The sequence below is a fragment of the Canis aureus genome, chromosome 25, assembly GCF_053574225.1.
Source record: "Canis aureus isolate CA01 chromosome 25, VMU_Caureus_v.1.0, whole genome shotgun sequence".
Lineage (NCBI taxonomy): Eukaryota > Metazoa > Chordata > Mammalia > Carnivora > Canidae > Canis > Canis aureus.
The window spans coordinates 34,503,680-34,516,327 of NC_135635.1; the positions used below are offsets into that span (position 1 = coordinate 34,503,680).

At 38.0% G+C, this 12,648-nt stretch overlaps 1 protein-coding gene across 2 annotated transcripts in view; it reads left to right on the forward strand.

Moving 5' to 3' along the window:
• Window positions 1-12,648, forward strand: part of DUSP16 (dual specificity phosphatase 16) — a 105,183-nt gene that overhangs the window by 27,515 nt on the left and 65,020 nt on the right. For both annotated transcript variants that reach the window (XM_077871020.1, XM_077871021.1), the window contains exon 3: window positions 1,255-1,380. The gene's annotated coding sequence lies outside the window, so the exon portion shown is untranslated. The remainder of the gene's footprint in view (window positions 1-1,254; window positions 1,381-12,648) is intronic.

Consider the following 12,648-nt stretch of genomic DNA (forward strand, 5'->3'; position numbering starts at 1 on the left):
AGGGTTGCCTTATAGCCTGGGCACCTGACTTGTTTGAGCAGTATGCTCACTCTAGAACCTGAACCCTGACCTCACCTCTGGCTTGCCTAATGCTGTGGCTGACCTGACCTCATCTTTTTGAAGTGGTGGGTGGTTGTCTCCTATCAACTTCTCTTCCTGAGTAGCTGAGCTGTGTCCTAAATGGTCATGCCTCAGGACACTGAAGTGTTGCCAGTCTGGCCTATTTTATAGTGGGTTTCTTTTATAATTTTTGTTGTTTGGTTGAGAGAGAAGCATATTCCTCAGGAAGATAGTTGTTGACTTTGATTTATAAACTGTACATGGTATATAAAGTATGGTATTATTTCCTTTTCCTTCTTAGCTTTAGCCAAAAATATTGTGTTCGCTTGAAAGTGAACTGGTGAATGACTTTTTGATGATTTGAACCAACTAAAAACTAACAGACATTTTTTTTTTAGTGGGGGGTGGACAAGGAGACAATCGGGAAATTACAACATGGAGTATGTATTAGATGATCTATAAGAATTATAAGCATTAAGTTTTTATTCATGTTAATGGTATTGTTATGTTAAAAATTTTCATCTGTTTTAAAGACACATAAATAAGTATAGGCAAGATGAAATGATGTCTAATATATATTTTTTAAAAACTTCAGGATAGGTACAGACATACACAAATGGGAAGTAAATAAAACAATATTGACAAATTCTTGATAATTTTTGAAGCTAGGTGATGGATTCATTGGGTTTTGTTATTTTCTGTATTTTTATGTATATTTGGAAATACCCGTAATAGTTAAAATATGCATTGCCAATTATAACTGTAGAGGAAAAAGTTTAGTAAAATTTTGTGGTTGGACATTTGAGGTACTTGACTAATCAAGTACCTTCACATTTTCTATAAGTTCTGCTTTTGGTAATGGGTTTTTAAAAATAAGAATTTTGGAGAAATTTGGTCATTAGAAGTGTTTAAAACTCTTTGAGACTTTGTAGTAATAACATGTGGTTTATAAATTGCTTTGACAGGGATCCCTGGGTGGCTCAGCAGTTTAGGGCCTGCCTTTGGCCCAGGGCGTGATCCTGGAGACCTGGGATTGAGTCCCACATCGGGCTCCCTGCATGGAGCCTGCTTCTCCCTCTGCCTGTGTCTCTGCCTCTCTTTCTCTCTGTGTCTCTCATGAATAAATAAGTAAAATCTTAAAAAAAAATAAAATAAAATAAATTGCTTTGACATATTTTTTTCTTTTATCCTCAGGACAAGATATGAGTTATCCATTTTATAGATGAGGAAACGAAGACTTAGACTAAATAATTTATCCAGATCAAAGCAAGTAAGAAGTGGTGCTAGACCTGGAGCTGAGATACCCTGATTCATTTTCAGGTGCGTATTTTCTTATGTACACATTCTTATAAGTGCTCTTTTTTGTGGCACTATAAACCAATGGTTTTTATTTATTTTTTAATTTTTATTTTATTTATTTATTTTTAAACCAGTGGTTTTTAAAACATTGTAGTGTTAGGACATCATGTACTCCTAAAAATTATCGAGGGCCCCAAAGACATTACATTTTGCCACTTTCTCTACTAAGTTAATAGAAAACAATTAGATTTTCATAACTGCTTTTATATTTCAATCTGTTGTGATTGTTTGGTTTGAATTATATGCAGAAAGCTCTCTATACAGAGATACATAGTTGACCAAGGGTGGACTATTTTAATAGCTTTTGTAATTGTGAATATTCTTTGTCACACCAGAACTCAACAAGCGGTAGATTCTTAAAAGGTAGTTGCAATGTTGAATCTGAAACTATACCAGTGAATTTTTATATTCGATAACATTGAAATTCTATTGGTCCATCTTGAACTTTGAATAGATCTTTGACCTGTATGTGATTTTGTAATATCATTCATCAGTCATTTGAAAAATAATGGTTTACAGAGTTATGCAGATCTTTCAAATGTTGACACATTTGATTACACAATATTTAACAAATTGCCTTTATTAATATGACCATTATTCTCATCAAAAAAGTTTTTGAGAGTTGGGAAGTGGTCAGGATTTTGCTCTTGGGGCAGCCTGGGTAGCTCAGTGGTTTAGTGCCGCCTTTGGCCCAGGGTGTGATGCTGGAGACCTGGGATCGAGTCCCATGTCGGGCTCCCTGCATGGAGCCTGCTTCTCCTTCTGCCTGTGTCTCTACCTCTCTGTCTCTCTGTTTCTCATGAATAAATAAATAAAATCTTAAAAAAAAAGATTTTGGTGTTGATTCAAGTTTTCCAAAATTATAAGTTTTTCTTAAAAGCTCAAGTTTTATCATTGGCAACAGATATTGTCAGTTTTTTCCTTGAAGTATCTCGCTCAACTTTTTTCATGTTAGAGAAAATGTCTGCCAGATACCTCAGTCTCAATAGCTATCTGTTGTCTGCCAGTTATTCTTTTAAGCAAAAATAGGATTCTGTGAAAAAAAATGTATAGTTTAGCTCACAACTCCCAACAATTGCATAAATGCTTTTCTTTAAGGCAGCCATTGTATTAAATATGCAGAAGTGTTTTTGTGTACTTCCCATTTCATCACACAGAATATTAAAAAGACCCAAGTTCTCAAGAGTGAGGTGCAATAAAATTAGTAACTCTTAATGTTTTATTAAGGACATTGTGAAGTGAAACTGGCTTTTTAAAAAAAGGAATGGCTTGTATAGTGAAGAATATAATTATTACTAGTACAGTTTTATATCTCTGCCTTGATTCATGCCAAAGGCCCAGCAGTTTTGCTTGCCTTTGCTTTTGTACCATCAGAGCAGATACCAGCATGGTTGTTTCAGGATAATTCATGAGACTCAAAAAGTTATTTAATACTTTGAGTAATTCAACAGCATTCTTATTTCTTTCAACCATTCACATAAAAAAAGACCTTTGATTAGTTGGCATGGATACTGGAATAGTGAAAACAAAACAGTAAGTCCACCCACGTCTAAGGATTTGTCCACTTATAAAGCATAAGTACAGTCTTTAAGGCGAGATATTAACTTGTAACTCATGTTTGCAACTAAATCTTTAATTTGATGAGACAATACATCATTTTTAAGTGGCACTGCTATGATTTCTTTTACTGATTTTTCATCTAGCAGACATTCAGTAGTGTTAACTGTACCAAGCTTCATTGGTTTTTCAGCTATTGAGTGCACTGTTCCAACCAGTGCATTGTGGTTATTTACCATGTATAATGCTTCTGTGGCTTTTTTATTTCTAATATGTGAAGTCTTTTGCTTTTATTTTTTTCTTTCTTTTTTTTTTTAAATATATTTATTTATTCATGAGAGATACAGAGAGGCAGAGACATAGGCAGAGGGAGAAGCAGGCTTGCTGTTGGGAGCCTAATGCAGGACTCAATCCCAGGACCCCGGGATCATGACCTGAGCCAAAGGCGTATGCTTAACCACTGAGCCATCCAGGTGTCCCAGTCTTTTCCTTTAAAGAGCTCATGTCTGGGGGCTGCCTGATGGCTCAGTTGGTTAAGCACCAGCTTTCGGCTCAGGTCATGATCTTGGGGTCCTGGGATCGAACCTTGCATCTGACTCCCTGCTCAGCGGGGAGTCTGCTTCTCCCTCTCCCACTCCCTCTGTGTGTGCTCGCTCATGCTCTCTCTCTAATAAATCTTAAAAAAAAAAAAAAAAAAGCTCATGTCCGTGTTTAAAACATTCAACCTTTTTTTTCTTTAAACACTAAATGAATTCACTGGATGATAATGAAGTTGCAGGGATTATAGCAGATACTACCAAAGATTGCTATTGCTAGGAGCATAGAAGTACTGATAATAGGGATCCCTGGGTGGCGCAGCGGTTTAGCGCCTGCCTTTGGCCCAGGACGCGATCCTGGAGACCCGGAATCGAATCCCATGTCGGGCTCCTGGTGCATGGAGCCTGCTTCTCCCTCTGCCTATGTCTCTGCCTCTCTCTCTCTCTCTCTGTGACTATCATAAATAAATAAAAATTAAAAAAAAAGAAGTACTGATAATACACTCAGCTAATTTCTGAAAACATCCGTATTTGTGCCTTAAATTTAATACCTTAGAGAATTCTAAAAACACAAGAATATATGAGCATATGTTTCACTAGTTGTCAGCATAACACATTATTATCACACACTATGTATCCTCTGATTTGCTATTGTACACTCATGGGAAATCCCCCAAAAGGGTCCATGGACCTTCCACGCGGGGTCTCTGGATCACACTTTTAAGATGCTGATGTAAACTAGCACCATGTCCTAACATTTTTAGAGAAGTCTGACATAGACATCTATGTAAATTCAGTAATGTTTCCATCTTACCTGATTAGCTTATCAGCAAGAAGGGAATATGCTAGTGTGTGGGATGAACCATGTGGGTGGAAGGTCATATAATATCAGAAAGTGGTTGGATAAAGGATAGAAGGGAGGAGTCAGTAAAAGCACTCTGCAACTTAACAAAAAATGAGCATTTGTTTTTTTTTTTAAACTAGAAAAGTACTGAGCCCATATATATGCACATACATAGATATCTGTTCATACTCATATCTGTACTCAAAATCGGGAGTACTAGTTCATTTTTTTCTTGAATGGCAACTGAGAAGAGATGGTTTCATAATTGAGAGGAGGACGAATGGCTCCTCATGGCTATTGTTTGTTCCTTCCAAGTAGGGAGGCTGTTGACCTTTTTTTACTGAGGAAGCCTAGGGATAGAAGATGACAAATGAGGTTAGAAAGAAATTATGAAAGAATAGTGAGTGGTGTAGACTTTGGTCATTATAGGAACTGCTAGTAGGCAGGACTGGGCTGTGGACAGTATGGAGAGAGCACTGGAGGGCAGAGAGGATTGGGGGCACTCAACCAGCTTCTCTTGTGTGCTGGGTGCAAGGAGACTGCGGCCTGGGCAAGTACAGAGCTGGGTGCAGCAGGAATCATGGAGATGAACATAGATTTGAAAGATGTTCATCGGGGCAGCCCGGGTGGCTCAGTGGTTTAGCGCTGCCTTCAGTCCAGGGCCTGATCCTGGAGACCCGGGATCAAGTCCCAAGTCGGGCTCCCTGCATGGAGCCTGCTTCTCCCTCTGCCTGTGTCTCTGCCCGCCCCTCCCCCCTCTGTCTTTCATGAATAAATAAAATCTTAAAAAAAAAAGATGTCCATCAAAATATGGTTAACTATTTAAATACTTGATAGTCTGACTTTTAATGTCTTAGCAATGTTTAAATTTTATTATAACCCATATATTCCATTATAGTAGGAGAAAATAGCAGTACCGTGAGTTTGGTGTAGTGCTGGTAAGCCTCTTTGGTTGTGAGCATTGATGTGTGAAAATATTGACTGGGCCAGGTTTGGGCCTGCAGATTCAAGAGTGAAATTTGAATACTTTATTTTTTTTTTTTTTACTAATGGGATACAGAAGAGTTTAGTTCCAATAGATTTCATTTATCGGTTTGTTACTATATGTGGTACTTATTTCCACAAAGGATTTGAGATGGCAGAAGGAAGGATTAAAGTCAGTAACAAACAAACATGATTCCAAATCATGCTTTTTTCCCCCTAATGTTTTCTTTATTGATGAAATTTAATAGAGTCCTACAGGTGAGGTACTGTAAAGTAACTAAATTAGTCTCAACTAACTATCCAGGAGAAATATAATCCTGACACCTCTTAGATGCATGTAGTGTAAGCAGAATATGTTGTAATGGGAATGAGATTGGGCAGAAAGTCATCGCTTGCTAGAGAAAATGTTTTTTAAAAATTCAGAATTGCTGGGCACCTGGGTGGCTCAGTGGCTGAGCATCTGCCTTTGGCTCAAGGCGTGATCCTGGGGTCCTGGGATCAAGTCCCACATCCTTCTGCCTCTCTCTGTGTCTTTCTCTTGAATAAGTAAATAAAATCTTAAAAAAAATAAAATAAAAATTTAGAACTGCTTTCAGTTGTAGTTAACAGAAATCCACTAGCAGAGGTTTAAATGAGAAGCTGTTATTACACAGTTCCTGAAGTTCAGAGGTAGGTGGTCTGCTGGTGTAGCTGCTCAGCAGTATCCTTGAGGCCCTGGTTTCTCAGTCTTTGACTCTGCTATGCCTTCATGTTCACTTACTGCTGCCAGGTCACAAAATGGCTGCCTCAGCTCTAGGCATCACATTCCTTTACAACGTGAGGAGGCGGAAGGAGACCAAGCAAGCAATCCCTCCCCTTGCGCTTGCCTAACAGAACAGAATCTTTTCCAGAGCATCCATCCCGTTTTCTCCTAAGTCTCATGTGCTTGAACTATATTACAAGACTGCTGCCAGCCACAGGAAAGACCAGGGAAATGTTTATGGCTGAGGGGAATGGGATTACCATGGTTGGCGTATCATTTCCTCGCCTGTGGCACACTGTGAGCAGCCCAGGAGAAACTGGGATTCTGTTAGCAAGCTAGAGGGAAAGCCATGTCTGTTGGATGCAGAAAGGAAAGCCCAAAGAGTATTAAGTAATTTGCTAAAACAACTTCCTTCTAGTCTAGAGGCTGTTTTAAGTATTCCTCCTCAAATGAGACCATGCCCATTTTTTTTTTCTGATTTTAATAGAAGGTTATACAGACCTTCTAATACAGACCAAATAATCCCAATTAGTTGTAGACTAATTTAAAGACTGGTTTCAGTTTTCTCAAGTGTGAAATGAGAATATTGTATTAAGATCATCTCGGGCAGGCCAGGTGGTTCAGCGGTTTAGCGCCGCCTTCTGTCCAGGGCGTGATCCCGGAGACCCGGGATTGGGTCCCATGTTGGGCTCCCAGCATGGAATCTGCTTTTCCCTCTGCCTGTGTCTCTGCCTCTATCTCTCTCTGTGTCTCTATGAATAAATAAATAAAAATCTTTTTTAAAAAATCATCTCAGATATAATCTCCAGTTCTAAGATTCTTGTCTTCTCTCCTTTTTTTTTTCTTGTCTTGACCACTTCACATTTATTACCCCTTTTTAAAAATTTTAAATAAAAAAAGTGGACAAGATTAGAAGATAGGAAAATGTGTGGTGTTTCCCAGTCACCTTGCTAGCTGGGTAATATCTTTAATAAAGGTCTTGCTGGTATAGAAGATTAATTCTAAAATGAGGTTTTGACTTTTGGGCAGTTACTTATATTCTGCCCCCAATTTTCACTGAAAATGGAAAACCAAATTTTTATTTATTTACTTAGGATATTTATTTATTCACTTATTTGACGGAGAAAACGAATATAAGCAGGGGAGCAGCAGGCTGAGGCAGAGGGAGAAGTAGGTTCTCTGCTGAGCAGGGAGCCCGACATGGAGCTCAATCGTAGGACCTGGGATCATGACCTGAGCTGAAGGCAGATGCTTAACAGACTGAGCCACCCAGGTGCCCCCTAAATTTTTATTTTAATGCAGGAACATGTGTGTATATGTGTGTAGTGTGTAATCAAAAACACCCTTGTACAGTGTTCAGAGAAGATGCAAGTTGTCCTACCAGGAGACATTTTAAACCCTATGGTTAAACACCTGATAGAACATCCCCTTTTACTCGTTGGGCATTTGTTCTTGTTTGTTAATACTTGTTGTCACGCATGTTTGCCTTAGATAAAATTAAAGGACAAGTAAAGGAAGGTAATTCCCTTCATGCAGAATGAGGCAGAACCTTTGAGGTTTCAAGTGCCCTTAAATGGGATTCTACTTGTGTTTCAGTGGGAGCAGTGATCTGCTTCCTCATATAAAATCCTGTCAAGATTATATGAATTTGGACATACAGTGAGTTGAAAATCGTATTCCCAACTCTAGCAAATTGCAGAGCAATTACTCTGCTTATAAAAGAGGCTGTTAAACTAAAAAGTTTTAATCTTCTATCCAACAAAAATCTAATAGAACAATCCCACCGCATTTTATTTGTGGTTTATCAGTATTGGGAGACCCTGGAGATTAACATTGTTAACTATGGCATTTAAGAGACCAGAAGGCACCTGCACTTTGGGCTATATTTTTAAGAATAAAATACATGTGTGTATACAAATTTAACAGCTGCTTTAAATGGCTTAGGGGCATCTAATTTCATTACCACAGAATATCCAAATATCAGGAACTTTATCTTAAATGAAACCCTCTCAAGTATGTAATTAAAGGAATTGTTTTCATTTTTCCTTATGTGAGTGACTAAAAGCCTTGTTAATGTAAATATTCAGGAAGCTTGATTTTATTACCAACAATAAAAATCACATACAGCGGAAAATCCCTTCTTCTTTTGTCTCTAGCTGAAAGACAAACTCAAGCATTTTCTTTCCTGGCAGATGAATGAGCCATGTTGAGGGATCTTAGATGCTGTCAGTGGCTATCTCATTATAGAATGTAATTAATGATGTTAGTTTAAAGAGATACATTATTTTTGGGGAGTGGGGGTAAGGGAATTTCCAAGTACAAATGTTAGGCAGTGTGGTATTCATTCACTTGCCAGGAAAAAGTAGTTTTATACAAGTTTTTACTAAAAGTTATTGTGAAATCATTGGAGATTTTTATTATGGAAATGACCCTTCATTCATTCATTAAAATAAGCACTTTGGCTTCTGAGTCTGGTAGGCTTTTTTTTCTGGACAAAAGATCCATTCTTTTTGCCAGTGGTCATCAATATGTCATTGTTATCAGCAAGAACAAGTATTTACTGAGTGACTTGTAAGGGTGAGGTATTAGAAGGGATGCAAGGAAATATTGCACATACTTGGTCATCAAGGAGTTTACACTTGGCATCATCTCTTTATTTTCTACTCTTCATGAGTAGAAACAAATCACCATAAAAGAGTCCTTATTCTCCTCCCTGGTGGTTCTTCAGCTGGGGGTCCAGCACACCAGTCTCCCCTTTCCTAGACTGGGGGATAAAGTCACAATTAGCACTTCTCCCTTCTTGCTTTGAGAGCAGGGTGCTAGCTGGCTGCTTCTGTAGGGTAGTGGGGGAGAAGAAAGACAGGGTCCTGTGGCAGTTCTGGGCTCCTTTAGAATATGAAAGATTGGGAGGGACACAAGCAAGAAAAATAAGAGATCTATTGTCATTCTTTTTCTTTTTTCTTATTGTGGTAAAAACAACATAAAATTTGCCAACTTAACTAGTAGTGTTAAGTATGTTTGCATTGTTGTAAAACATATCTTTAGAACTTTTTCATCTTGCAGATCTGAAACTCTTTACTGATTAAACAGCAAAGCTCCGTTTCTCCCTGCCCCCAACCCCTAGTAACCATTCTGCATTCTGTTTCTAGGATTTTGACTATTTCAGATACCTCATGTAAGTGGAATCATAGTATTTGTATTTTTGTGACTTACTTTACTTAGCATAATGTCTTCAAGGTTCATCTATGTTGTGGCATTTGACAGGATTTCCTTCCTTTTGAAAGCTGATAAATATCATGTTATCATTTTACATGTAACCACACTTTGATTAGTCACCTGTCAATGGACATTTCAGTTGCCTTTAGTCATCATGAATAATGCTGCTATGAACATAGGTGGACCAAGATCTCTTAGAGACCCTGCTTTCAACTCTATTAGATATAATCCAGAAGTTGAATAGCTGTATCATTTGGTAGTTTTATTTTTCAGCTTTTTGTGGAGCTACCATGCTGTTTTGCATAATGGTTGCACTGTTTTATCCCCCTAACAGTGCACAAGGTTCTGAGCATCTTTTATAGACTTATTGGCTGTGTATATATCCTTTCTGGAGAAATATTTAGGTCCTTTGCCCATTTTTTGATTGGGTTCCATTTTGTTTTTATTTATTTATCAAAAAAAAAACAAAACTTTTTTTTTTCATGAGAGACAACAGAGAAGGAGGCAGAGACATAGGCAGAGGGAGAAGCAGGCCCTTGGAGGTAGCCTGGACTAGATCCCCAGACCCAGGATCACGCCCTGAGCTGAAGGCAGATGCTCAACTGTTGAGCCACCCAGGTGCCCCTGCCATTTTGTTCTTAAATATAGATTGGCAACTTAGAACTACTCACAGATCAGGTGTGATAACACAGGGATACAAAAATGGAATGAGTGGAATATTGCAGAGTTGCCTCACCCATCTCTAGTTGTTACCAGAACAGCTTGCTTAGTTGAGGGTTTTCTATTCCAAAGAACATTTGAGGCCTCAGATTCATCTCCTACTCTTCCTCTTCTTCCTCATTACCTATAAAACCATGGGGATAGACAAGATGATAACTGAGTGTTAAAATTCTTAGTTTTGAGAGTATTGCCTTTTACCAGCTGACCTCCAGTGGCTAAGATTTCCTTCAATTCTCAGTAATACTGGCCCGTTAGAGTGAGAAGTCTTTGTTGACGGCTAATAAGAAGCACTCCAGGGACATCTGGGTGGCTCAATGGTTGAGCGTCTGTCTGCCTTTGGCTCAGGTCATGATCCCAGCGTCCTGGGATCAAGTCCCGCATCAGGCTCCCTATGAGGAGCCTGCTGCTCCCTCTACCTATGTCTCTGCCTCTCTTTCTGTGTCTCTCATGAATAAATAAATAAAATACGTAAACAAAAAAAAATAGGAGCTCTCCACAAAAGCTTTATCAGATCTTTGGTTTTTTAACTTTTACAAATTTTACTCACTTTGCTTTTCATACTGTAGTATGGCCCTCAAATCCTGAGCCTAAAGATTAGTTCTTTAATTACTACTCTGTACAGGTCCTTCAGTGGGTATGTTGTACTTTGCCCTGGAGGTACACGGCAGTTGTTTTTTAAAAACCTACTCACATGAGGAAATAGAAGCTAAAGTTCATTGGACAGTGTATTGTTTTAAACTCATAGAGCAAACAGAACAACCAGTCCAAATTCAATACATTTTTATTTCTGTAAAACTAGCTATATTTTTTGGTTAAGTGCTAGCTTTAAAGAAGTATTACCCAACAGATTTGTTTATTCTTTGTGGCTTTCATACTGATACTGTGGTAGTAATTAAAAAGGAGTAATGTGATTGTGGTAGTTGAGGTTGAAGGGTACTGTGGACTATGCTATAATATGCTTAGAATTACTTTTCGATTTTAACTACTTGACCCTTTTTAAAAAAAATATTTTATTTATTTAAAAGAGAGAGAGCACGAGCACTGGGAGGGGAAGGAGGAAGGGCAGAGGGAGAAGGATCATGAACTGAGCTGAAGGCAGATGCTTTATGGAGCCACCCAGGTGCCCCTTCCAAGTACTTGATATTTTTAATTTTTTGTATCTTATGGATACTGTTTGTCAGATGACCAGTCTTCAGGGAGCTCATCTTAGTTGTATGGAGTTATATGTTATCACTATCTGGTGCTATGACTTTAAAATGCTCTAATACTAACAGCACTCTACAAGGTAATAAAAAACAAGTAAAATCCAGTAAACCAAATATGAATGAGTGAGGAATGTGCATGGTGACCCAGAAAGAGGGAGGAGTTGGTAGATCTTGCAATAGAACTCAAGATATCCAGTCCAGTATTGCCTTTGTGCTTTGCTGTCTGTGCCATCTGCATTGCTTTCTGGTATGTTGTCAGATCTTGATGGAACATTACCAGTTTCTTCTTTGGCCAAAATATTGAATAGAACTGAGTATGTGAACAGGGGAGATCATGCAGAAGACTAAGGTAACCTCAGAGAGCTACAGTGTGGGAAGCTGCCAGAATGTTCAGAGCCACCGTAAGTCATTCTTAACCTAGATTATACAGAACTCAAGAATTGAAATGCATTTGATAACATGACAATTTCATTGCAAAAGATTATGTAGGCCCTGTGGGGCTTCTCATCACCACCTCTCTGGTTATGGTGGTCATTTAGTTGTAAAAAAACAAATAACCCATAGAGAACAGGTAAAGTGAAAAGATAAAAGTAACTTGTGGTTGGTAATTAGTAGGTCAGAATTCATTAATGTCATCATTATTAAGAGTGTGTTAAGATTTCCCTTCCAAATGATAGCATTTCATATATTTATAATATATACAACTATTAGATGTTTTCGTTATCTATTTATGTTGCATGGGAAATACAACATTTTTATACTATAATTTCATTTCTGGTTTCTAAAAGTATACAATGTTACTCTTATTAACAACATTAATATCATCTGTAACAGAATTTCTTTTCCCTTTTGGATGCTTCAGAATCCACATTTTAAACATTAAAGTGGTATGGCTCCAAGACTATGATTTGGTTGTAATTTCTCTGATTGTTTTGTACTTGGTGGGGAAAGACTTGCCAAGAAATGTGATGGAAGCGATCCTACAATTTTGGTTAGATAGTAGCTTTCAGAATAGCATTATCCATTTATGTTTTTATCAGAGTAACTTAAAATTCGATCATGATAATAAGCTTTGTGTGATAATAAGCTTTTTCTTTTTTTTTTTTAAAGATCTATTTTTATTTATTTATGATACACACACACAGAGAGAGAGAGAGAGAGAGAGAGAGGCAGAGACACAGGCAGAGGGAGAAGCAGGCTCCATGCCGGGAGCCCGATGCGGGACTCGATCCCAGGACTCCAGGATCACGCCCTGGGCCAAAGGCAGGCGCGAAACCGCTGAGCCACCCAGGGATCCCCTAATAAGCTTTTTCTAATTAAATAGTGAATATATATATATGTAAACATTTTATTTTTTATTTTTTTTATTTTTATTTATTTATTTTTTTTAAAAAGACGTATTTATTCATTCAGAGAGAGCGAGAG